Source organism: Salmo salar, chromosome 27 (genome assembly GCF_965601325.2).
Source record: "Salmo salar chromosome 27, fSalSal1, whole genome shotgun sequence".
Lineage (NCBI taxonomy): Eukaryota > Metazoa > Chordata > Actinopteri > Salmoniformes > Salmonidae > Salmo > Salmo salar.
The window spans coordinates 32,547,606-32,557,867 of NC_138317.1; the positions used below are offsets into that span (position 1 = coordinate 32,547,606).

General features: G+C 41.7%; 1 protein-coding gene across 2 annotated transcripts in view; it reads right to left on the bottom strand.

The window, feature by feature from the left end:
* Window positions 1-9,009, bottom strand: part of LOC106588865 (adenylyl cyclase-associated protein 2) — a 51,311-nt gene extending 42,302 nt beyond the window's left edge. The window contains exon 1 of one of the 2 annotated variants that reach the window (XM_045709443.2): window positions 8,820-9,009. The gene's annotated coding sequence lies outside the window, so the exon portion shown is untranslated. Of the gene's footprint in view, window positions 1-8,622; window positions 8,748-8,819 lie in introns of those variants that run through there. The other variant, XM_045709442.2, reaches the window with a different exon arrangement.
* Between the last annotated feature and the right edge of the window lie 1,253 nt (window positions 9,010-10,262).

Below are 10,262 nucleotides of genomic sequence, written 5' to 3' on the forward strand. Positions count from 1 at the left end.
TTGATGATAACATGGCTATATACACGGGGTACCAGTACTGAGTTGATGATAACATGGCTATATACACGGGGTACCAGTACTGAGTTGATGATAACATGGCTATATACAGGGAGTACCAGTACTGAGTTGATGATAACATGGCTATATACAGGGGTTTCCAGTACTGAGTTGATGATAACATGGCTATATACAGGGGGTACCAGTACTGAGTTGATGATAACATGGCTATATACAGGGAGTACCAGTACTGAGTTGATGATAACATGGCTATATACAGGGAGTACCAGTACTGAGTTGATGATAACATGGCTATATACAGGGAGTACCAGTACTGAGTTGATGATAACATGGCTATATACACGGGGTACCAGTACTGAGTTGATGATAACATGGCTATATACAGGGAGTACCAGTACTGAGTTGATGATAACATGGCTATATACAGGGAGTACCAGTACTGAGTTGATGATAACATGGCTATATACAGGGAGTACCAGTACTGAGTTGATGATAACATGGCTATATACACGGGGTACCAGTACTGAGTTGATGATAACATGGCTATATACAGGGAGTACCAGTACTGAGTTGATGATAACATGGCTATATACAGGGAGTACCAGTACTGAGTTGATGATAACATGGCTATATACAGGGAGTGCCAGTACTGAGTTGATGATAACATGGCTATATACAGGGAGTACCAGTACTGAGTTGATGATAACATGGCTATATACAGGGAGTACCAGTACTGAGTTGATGATAACATGGCTATATACAGGGAGTACCAGTACTGAGTTGATGATAACATGGCTATATACAGGGAGTACCAGTACTGAGTTGATGATAACATGGCTATATACAGGGAGTACCAGTACTGAGTTGATGATAACATGGCTATATACAGGGAGTACCAGTACTGAGTTGATGATAACATGGCTATATACAGGGAGTACCAGTACTGAGTTGATGATAACATGGCTATATACACGGGGTACCAGTACTGAGTTGATGATAACATGGCTATATACACGGGGTACCAGTACTGAGTTGATGATAACATGGCTATATACAGGGAGTACCAGTACTGAGTTGATGATAACATGGCTATATACAGGGGTTTCCAGTACTGAGTTGATGATAACATGGCTATATACAGGGGGTACCAGTACTGAGTTGATGATAACATGGCTATATACAGGGAGTACCAGTACTGAGTTGATGATAACATGGCTATATACAGGGAGTACCAGTACTGAGTTGATGATAACATGGCTATATACAGGGAGTACCAGTACTGAGTTGATGATAACATGGCTATATACACGGGGTACCAGTACTGAGTTGATGATAACATGGCTATATACAGGGAGTACCAGTACTGAGTTGATGATAACATGGCTATATACAGGGAGTACCAGTACTGAGTTGATGATAACATGGCTATATACAGGGAGTACCAGTACTGAGTTGATGATAACATGGCTATATACACGGGGTACCAGTACTGAGTTGATGATAACATGGCTATATACAGGGAGTACCAGTACTGAGTTGATGATAACATGGCTATATACAGGGAGTACCAGTACTGAGTTGATGATAACATGGCTATATACAGGGAGTGCCAGTACTGAGTTGATGATAACATGGCTATATACAGGTACTGAGTTGATGATAACATGGCTATATACAGGGAGTACCAGTACTGAGTTGATGATAACATGGCTATATACAGGGAGTACCAGTACTGAGTTGATGATAACATGGCTATATACAGGGAGTGCCAGTACTGAGTTGATGATAACATGGCTATATACAGGGAGTACCAGTACTGAGTTGATGATAACATGGCTATATACAGGGAGTACCAGTACTGAGTTGATGATAACATGGCTATATACAGGGAGTACCAGTACTGAGTTGATGATAACATGGCTATATACAGGGAGTACCAGTACTGAGTTGATGATAACATGGCTATATACAGGGAGTACCAGTACTGAGTTGATGATAACATGGCTATATACAGGGAGTACCAGTACTGAGTTGATGATAACATGGCTATATACAGGGAGTACCAGTACTGAGTTGATGATAACATGGCTATATACAGGGAGTACCAGTACTGAGTTGATGATAACATGGCTATATACAGGGAGTACCAGTACTGAGTTGATGATAACATGGCTATATACAGGGAGTACCAGTACTGAGTTGATGATAACATGGCTATATACAGGGAGTACCAGTACTGAGTTGATGATAACATGGCTATATACAGGGAGTACCAGTACTGAGTTGATGATAACATGGCTATATACAGGGAGTACCAGTACTGAGTTGATGATAACATGGCTATATACAGGGAGTACCAGTACTGAGTTGATGATAACATGGCTATATACAGGGAGTACCAGTACTGAGTTGATGATAACATGGCTATATACAGGGAGTACCAGTACTGAGTTGATGATAACATGGCTATATACAGGGAGTACCAGTACTGAGTTGATGATAACATGGCTATATACAGGGAGTACCAGTACTGAGTTGATGATAACATGGCTATATACAGGGAGTACCAGTACTGAGTTGATGATAACATGGCTATATACAGGGAGTACCAGTACTGAGTTGATGATAACATGGCTATATACAGGGAGTACCAGTACTGAGTTGATGATAACATGGCTATATACAGGGAGTACCAGTACTGAGTTGATGATAACATGGCTATATACAGGGAGTACCAGTACTGAGTTGATGATAACATGGCTATATACAGGGAGTACCAGTACTGAGTTGATGATAACATGGCTATATACAGGGAGTACCAGTACTGAGTTGATGATAACATGGCTATATACACGGGATACCAGTACTGAGTTGACGATAACTTGGCTATATACAGGGAGTACCAGTAGTGAGTTGATGATAACATGGCTATATACAGGGAGTACCAGTACTGAGTTGATGATAACATGGCTATATACAGGGAGTACCAGTACTGAGTTGATGATAACATGGCTATATACAGGGAGTACCAGTACTGAGTTGATGATAACATGGCTATATACACGGGATACCAGTACTGAGTTGACGATAACTTGGCTATATACACGAGGTACCAGTATAGTGTTGATGTGTAGGGGTGCGAGGTAATTGAGTTAGATACACTACATGACCAAAAGTATGTGGACACCTGATTGTCTCATTCCAAGATCATGGGCATTAATATGGAGTTGGTCCTCCCTTTGCTGCAATAACAGCCTCCACTCTTCTGGGAAGGCTTTCCACTAGATTTTGGAACATTCCTGCGGTGACATGCTCCATCCAGCCACAAGAGCATTAGTAAGGTTGGGCATTGATGGCGAGTAGGCCTGGCTCGCAGTCAGCATTCTAATTAATCCCAAAGGTGTTCGGTGGGGTTGAGGTAGGTGCTCTTTGCAGGCCAGTCAAGTTCTTCCACACCGATCTCGACAAACCATTTCTGTATGGACCTCGCTTTGTGCACTGGGACATTGTCATGCTGAAACAGGAAAGGGCCTTCCCCAAACTGTTGTCACAAAGTTGGAAGCACAGAATCATCTAGAATGTTATTCTATGCTGTAGCGTTAAGCTTTTCCTTCACTGGAACTAAGGGGCTTTGCCCGAACCATAAAAAACAACACCAGAACATTATTCCTCGTCCACCAAACTTTACAGTTGGCACTATGCATTGGGGCAAGTAGCGTTCTCCTGGATTCCGCCAAACCCTGATTTGTCCGTCGGACTGCCAGATGGTGACGCGTGATTCATCACTCCAGAGAATGCGTTTCCACTGCTCCAGAGTCCAATGGCGGCGAGCTTTACACATGGTTAACTTAGGCTTGTGTGAGTGTTGCAACCGAGGACAGATGATTTTTATGAGCTTCAGCACTTGGCGGTCCCTTTCTGTGAGCTTGTGTGGCCTACCACTTCATGGCTGAGCGTTGTTACTCCTAGACGTTTCCACTTCACAATAACAGCACTTACAGTTGACCGGGGCAGCTCTAGCAGGGCAGACATTTGACAAACTTGCTGGTTGGAAAGGTGGCATCCTATGACAGTGCCACGTTAAAAGTCACTGAGCTCTTCAGTAAGGCCATTCTACTGCCAATGTGTGTCTGTGGAGATTGCATGGCGGTGTGCTCGATTTTATACACCTGTCAGCAACAGGTGTGGCTGAAATAGCCAAATCCACTAATTATGGGGTGTTCACACACTTTTGTTTATATGGTGTATGTACATATAGGATAAAGTGACTGACTAAGCAAAAGGATAGATAATAAACAGTAGCAGCAGTGTATGTGATGAGTCAAAAGAGTTAATGCAAAATTGGTCAATGCACACAGAACAGAATGACAAACACTCACACTTCTATACTTGTCACAGGACAGTCAAGTTCAGTCCAGATGAGCAAAGAAGGAGCTGTGCTGTGTCTCCCGACATCCCCTGCACTTCAACATATTAACATCCCTCACCGGTACTTAAATAAGAAGCAGAACAGGGTTTCAGACCAATGCCTCGGCCTTCCTCCTAGCTAAAATCAAATCAAATCGTATTGGTTGCATACATGTTGAGCAGATGTTATTGCGGGTGTAGCAAAATGCTTGTGTTCCTAGCTCTAACAGTGCAGTAATATCTAACAATACACAACAATACACACAAATTTAAAAATAAAAGAAAGGAATTATGAACTATAGAAATATTAGGACATCTGCTACAATAGGACCTAGCAGCTAGCATTCATCAGTGAGCTATAGCCTGCAGCAGGACTCAAACCAGCAGTCCTGTGAGTTCACTAACTCATTGGTGGTGGATGGGAGGTGCAGCCTGGGCGTAATCTGTTAATTACACTAGAGAATTCTCTCAGCAGTGCCAAATGTCTAACATGGGCTTCACTGTATATTTATGTGGGTTGCCAGACAGTACAGGGCCCTAAAGAGTCTGTTTAAGATTTGGTTTGAGGTCTTCAAACTGGATGTTTGAGAGATATTCAGACACCCTTGGAAGACAGTGTAAGTTGAAAGATAAATATATCTTGTTATTTATATATATATATATATATATATATATATATATATATATATATATATAGTTGAAAACTAATGTGTTATGGCAATGTAACTTCATCAAAGTGACTCCTTAAAATATACAGTTGAAGTCGGAAGTTTACATATACTTAGGTTGGAGTCATTAAAACTCGTTTTTCAACCACTCCACACATTTCTTGTTAACAAACTATAGTTTTGGCAAGTCGGTTAGGACATCTACTTTGTGCATGACACAAGTAATTTTTCCAACAATTGTTAACAGACAGATTATTTAACTTATCATTCACTGTATCACAATTCTAGTGGGTCAGAAGTTTACATACACTAAGTTGACTGTGCCTTTAAACAGCTTGGGAAATTCCAGAGAATGATGTCATGGCTTTATAAGCTTCTGATAGGCTAATTGACATTGTTTGAGTCAATTGGACGTGTGTCTGTGGATGTATTTCAAGGCCTACCTTCAAACGCAGTGCCTCTTTGCTTGACATCATGGGAAAATCAAAAGAAATCAGCCAAGACCTCAGAAAAGAATTGGAGCCCTCCACAAGTCTGGTTCATCCTTGGGGAGCAATTTCCAAACGCCTGAAGGTACCACGTTCATCTGTACAAACAATAGTACGCAAGTATAAACACCATGTGACCACGCAGCCGTCATACCGCTCAGGAAGGAGACGTGTTCTGTCTCCTAGAGATGAACGTATTTTGGTGCGAAAAGTGCAAATCAATCCCAGAACAACAGCAAAGGACCTTGTGAAGATGCTGGAGGAAACGGGTACAAAGGTATCTATAACCACAGTAAAATGAGTCCTATATCGACATAACCTGAAAGGCCGCTCAGCAAGGAAGAAGCCACTGCTCCAAAACCGCCATAAAAAAAGCCAGACTACGGTTTGCAACTGCACATGGGGATAAAGATCGTCTTTTTTGGAGAAATGTCCTCTGGTCTGAACTGTTTGGCCATAATGACCATCGTTATGTTTGGAGGAAAAAGGGGGAGGCTTGCAAGCCAAAGAACACCATCCCAACTGTGAAGCACGGGGTGGCAGCATCATGTTGTGGGGGTGCTTTGCTGCAGGAGGGACTGGTGCACTTCACAAAATAGTTGGCATCATGAGGAAGGAAAATTAATGTGGATATATTGAAGCAACATCTCAAGACATCAGTCAGGAAGTTAAAGATTGGTCGCAAATGGGTCTTCCAAATGGACAATGACCCCAAGCAAACTTCCAAAGTTGTGGCAATATGGCTTAAGGACAACAAAGTCAAGGTATTGGAGTGGCCATCACAAAGCCCTGACCACAATCCTATAGAAAATTTGTGGGCAGAACTGAAAAAGCTTGTGCGAGCAAGGAGGCCTACAAACCTGACTCAGTTACACCAGCTCTGTCAGGAGGAATGGGCCAAAATTCACCCAACTTATTGTGGGAAGCTTGTGGAAGTCTACCCAAAACGTTTGACCCAAGTTAAACAATTTGAAGGCAATGCTACCAAATACTAATTGAGTGTATGTACACTTCTGACCCACTGGGAATGTGATGAAAGAAATAAAAGCTGAAATAAATCATTCTCTCTACTATTATTCTGACATTTCACATTCTTAAAATAAAGTTGTGATCTTAACTGACCTAAGACAGGGAATTTTTACTAGGATTAAATGTCAGGAATTCTGAAACCTGAGTTTAAATGTATTTAGCTAAGGTGTATGTAAACTTCCGACTTCAACTGTGTATATATATGGACTGTGTAGGGTAATGACTGATAGGTGGAGGTGTTCTAAGTACTGATCTTGAGTCTGTTTTTGTGCTTGTGTTCCAATGGGTGAGATAAGGTCAAATGTAGGGAAAGCTGATCTTAGACCAGTGCTCACTGGCATACATAACACTGAATATCTGATCAAAGAGTGTACAGAAGTAGGATCTTCATTTGACCAGTTTCTCACATCAGGAAAATAATCCTTCAGCAACAGGAAATGTGAATTATTATGTGAATTATGGATATTTGTTTAGGGGGTGACACATTTATTGTTAGGGCAAATTAAGTTGTAATTTTTTTAAAGCTTAAATACACCACAAGTTTGCACTTCTTGCAACAACATGGTGATCAAATTAAAATCCTATTTATTCCAAAATATCAAGATGTGCTTTGTTTGAAATAAAACATTTGACAAGCCTTGCAACGTGCTATTGAACAGAGTACAGTCTGACACTATTTTCCCAAGCCGTATTCATAATTACTTTTCCCTGGAAGATATGTTGAAAACATTCAAATTGAAAATTGAGTGAAAGCAACAGCTAGAATCTGGCACAGTATGACTTGATTAGCATCTCTTCACCACTGTGAGTTGGCCAAAGAATCCATGGCGATCGAAATTGCATGGAGAATGACATTTTTAGCTCTTTCGCTGTTGAACTCCAGCTATACAGTGTTACAATAAGTTATTTGTATACAGTGATTGAGGGAGGAGAGCCAGCACAGGATTTGAACCCACAACCCTGAGGTTAGAGATTTAGAGAATTATATACTGGAGGAATATTGTTTTCATAGCAAACAAAGCACCTAACAATTGTCTGACCAATGGGGAGGGATTTAGACCCAACAGCTGTGAAAGCAGACATTGGGGGTGTGTTATTATTCTACTGAAATGAGAATGGCATTTTACTCCCAGATCCCCATGGGGTCTCAAACTCCATGCCCTGTGTATCTGATCTCAGAGCTATATTGGGCCCCTGCTTCAAGTGAGTGGTGGTGATATACTGTCATCTATTCTAAGTCTAAAGGTTCTATGGTTGGTGCTTGATAGGCCCCAAAGGTCTCTGGGCTATGGACCATCTATTTCTTAGACATGATGATGGGCCTTCTACCTAGAGATCTGGAAACTCTTATAGTTATAGGGCTTATGAATAGTACATTTGAGAATATGAAAATAATCAGAAAGGCTTACATGTGAGAATTGAAAAATTGTCAATCAGTGAAATAATATTTCTAGACATCAATCTTTGTGAAGCTCATACTGTTTTGGACAGCATTAAACTGTGTCAACATTCATAGTGTTCCCGAAAAGGTTCATTCAAGGTTGGTGTGACACAGGTGCACTGATTCTGTGTGAGAAGTATAGTATGTTGTGTTTATGTGTCCTCACATCACATAGAAAGTAGGTATGAGAGGTATGACATTAGCATCACATAACATAGGCATACTAAAAGCGATGATGGACTCGGCGCCACACATTACACCATAATAATACTACAACTATGTTGACATGTCATCTTTCCAGTTTCGTCCTGCGTCATTGGCATGCTGCATTGTATGGGCTACCGTTGTCATCACATACACCAATTGCAATGACATCGACATACATTTATGAAATAAAGTTAGAAATTATTATAGTCCAACAGTAACGGTAGACTGTTTGACGCCTCACCCGTTTTCTGGAAAACAATGAAACGCCGCGAATACGCAATGATGTAACTAGCCATAAAAAAAAACACAAACACAAGACACACAGACCGCACACAAAGAATATGAAAAGGGCGATTGTTCAGACCTTTGTGGTTATCGGTGTCTTCTTTTCTCCTGCCAACACAGCGAATAGAATAACCGCACGCGTTTCAATGAGGCTGAGCCAGTTACAAACGTACTGCCCTGGCCCCCACCTCCCTGCACCACTCCCTCCCGTTCCCATCTCGTCAAAAACATTACAGTCGGTTGAAAACAAACTAACCAACAAAGTAACATATTTACCTTCGACTAAAGGTCCCTAACAAATCCTGGTGTAGTGTTTTCTTTCGCTTTTGTAATATCCCGGCAAGATTTGTCCCTGGGTATTCCGCTGTACCCAGCCTCCCTGTCAGTCAATCGCGCAGCTAACTCAGTTTCCGGGACTTCCAAATTAAGTAACATTGGTGAACCTGAGAAGACAGTGGATTAAGTGGACCACTGGCAAAGTACCAGTTGGTGACTCCAATCTTTCTCTGCCCCACTGCCCGGTTTTGAGAAGCAGTAATGTGAGCCCCAGACACCTAAATATGGAATGTCTAATTGAAGTCTAATGTTGTGTAGGCAGGCTAACAATGGACTTGCCCATGACTCAAGGGAGAAAGCACTAGTGCCTAGTTTCTCCATAGTGCTGGGTGGACAATGAAATTCTAAAAGCTTGTCATCATCATCACCACCACCACTACCATCACCATCATCGTCATCATCACCACCACCGAAACCATCATCATCTTCACCACCACCGACACCATCATCATCCCCACTACTATCATCATCATCACCACAACCACCACCGACACCATCATCATCATCACCACAACCACCATCATCATCTTCACCACAACCACCACCGACACCATCATCATCACCACTACTATCGTCATCATCACCACCACCGACACCATCATCATCACCACCACCGACACCATCATCATCACCACTACTATCATCATCATCACCACCACCACCGACACATCATCATCATCACCACAACCACCACCGACATCATCACCACCACCACCACCACCACCATCATCATCATCATCATCACCACAACCACCACCAACATCATCATCATCACCACAACCACCACCGACATCATCACCACCACCACCACCACCATCATCATCATCATCATCATCACCACAACCACCACCAACATCATCGCCTCCAAAATCATAAGGTTGGGGATCATTCTGCACTGATATAATCAATGGTTATAGCTAGTTTGGTATTTGTTATTTTATTAGGATCCCCATTAGCTGTAGCAAAAGCTTCCTGGGGTCCACACAAAACATGAAACGATCACATATAACAGAACATTAATAAACAACAACAGCTCAAGAACAGACCTACATAAAAAAATGTAAAGGCACACGTAGCCTACATATCAATGCATACACACAAACTATCTAGGCCCAGTAGAGGAGAGGCGTTGTGCCGTGAGGTGTGGCTTTATCTGTTTTTAAACCAGGTCTGCTGTTTATTTGAGCAATATGAGATGGAAGAGTTCCATGCAATAATGGCTCTATAAAATACTGTATGCTATCTTGAATTTGTTCTGGATTTGGGGACTATGAAAATACCCCTGGTGGCATGTCTGGTGGGGTAAGTGTGTTGGTCAGAGCTGTGTGTAAGTTGACAATGCAAACCATTTGGAATTTACAACACATTAATGTTTCTTATTAA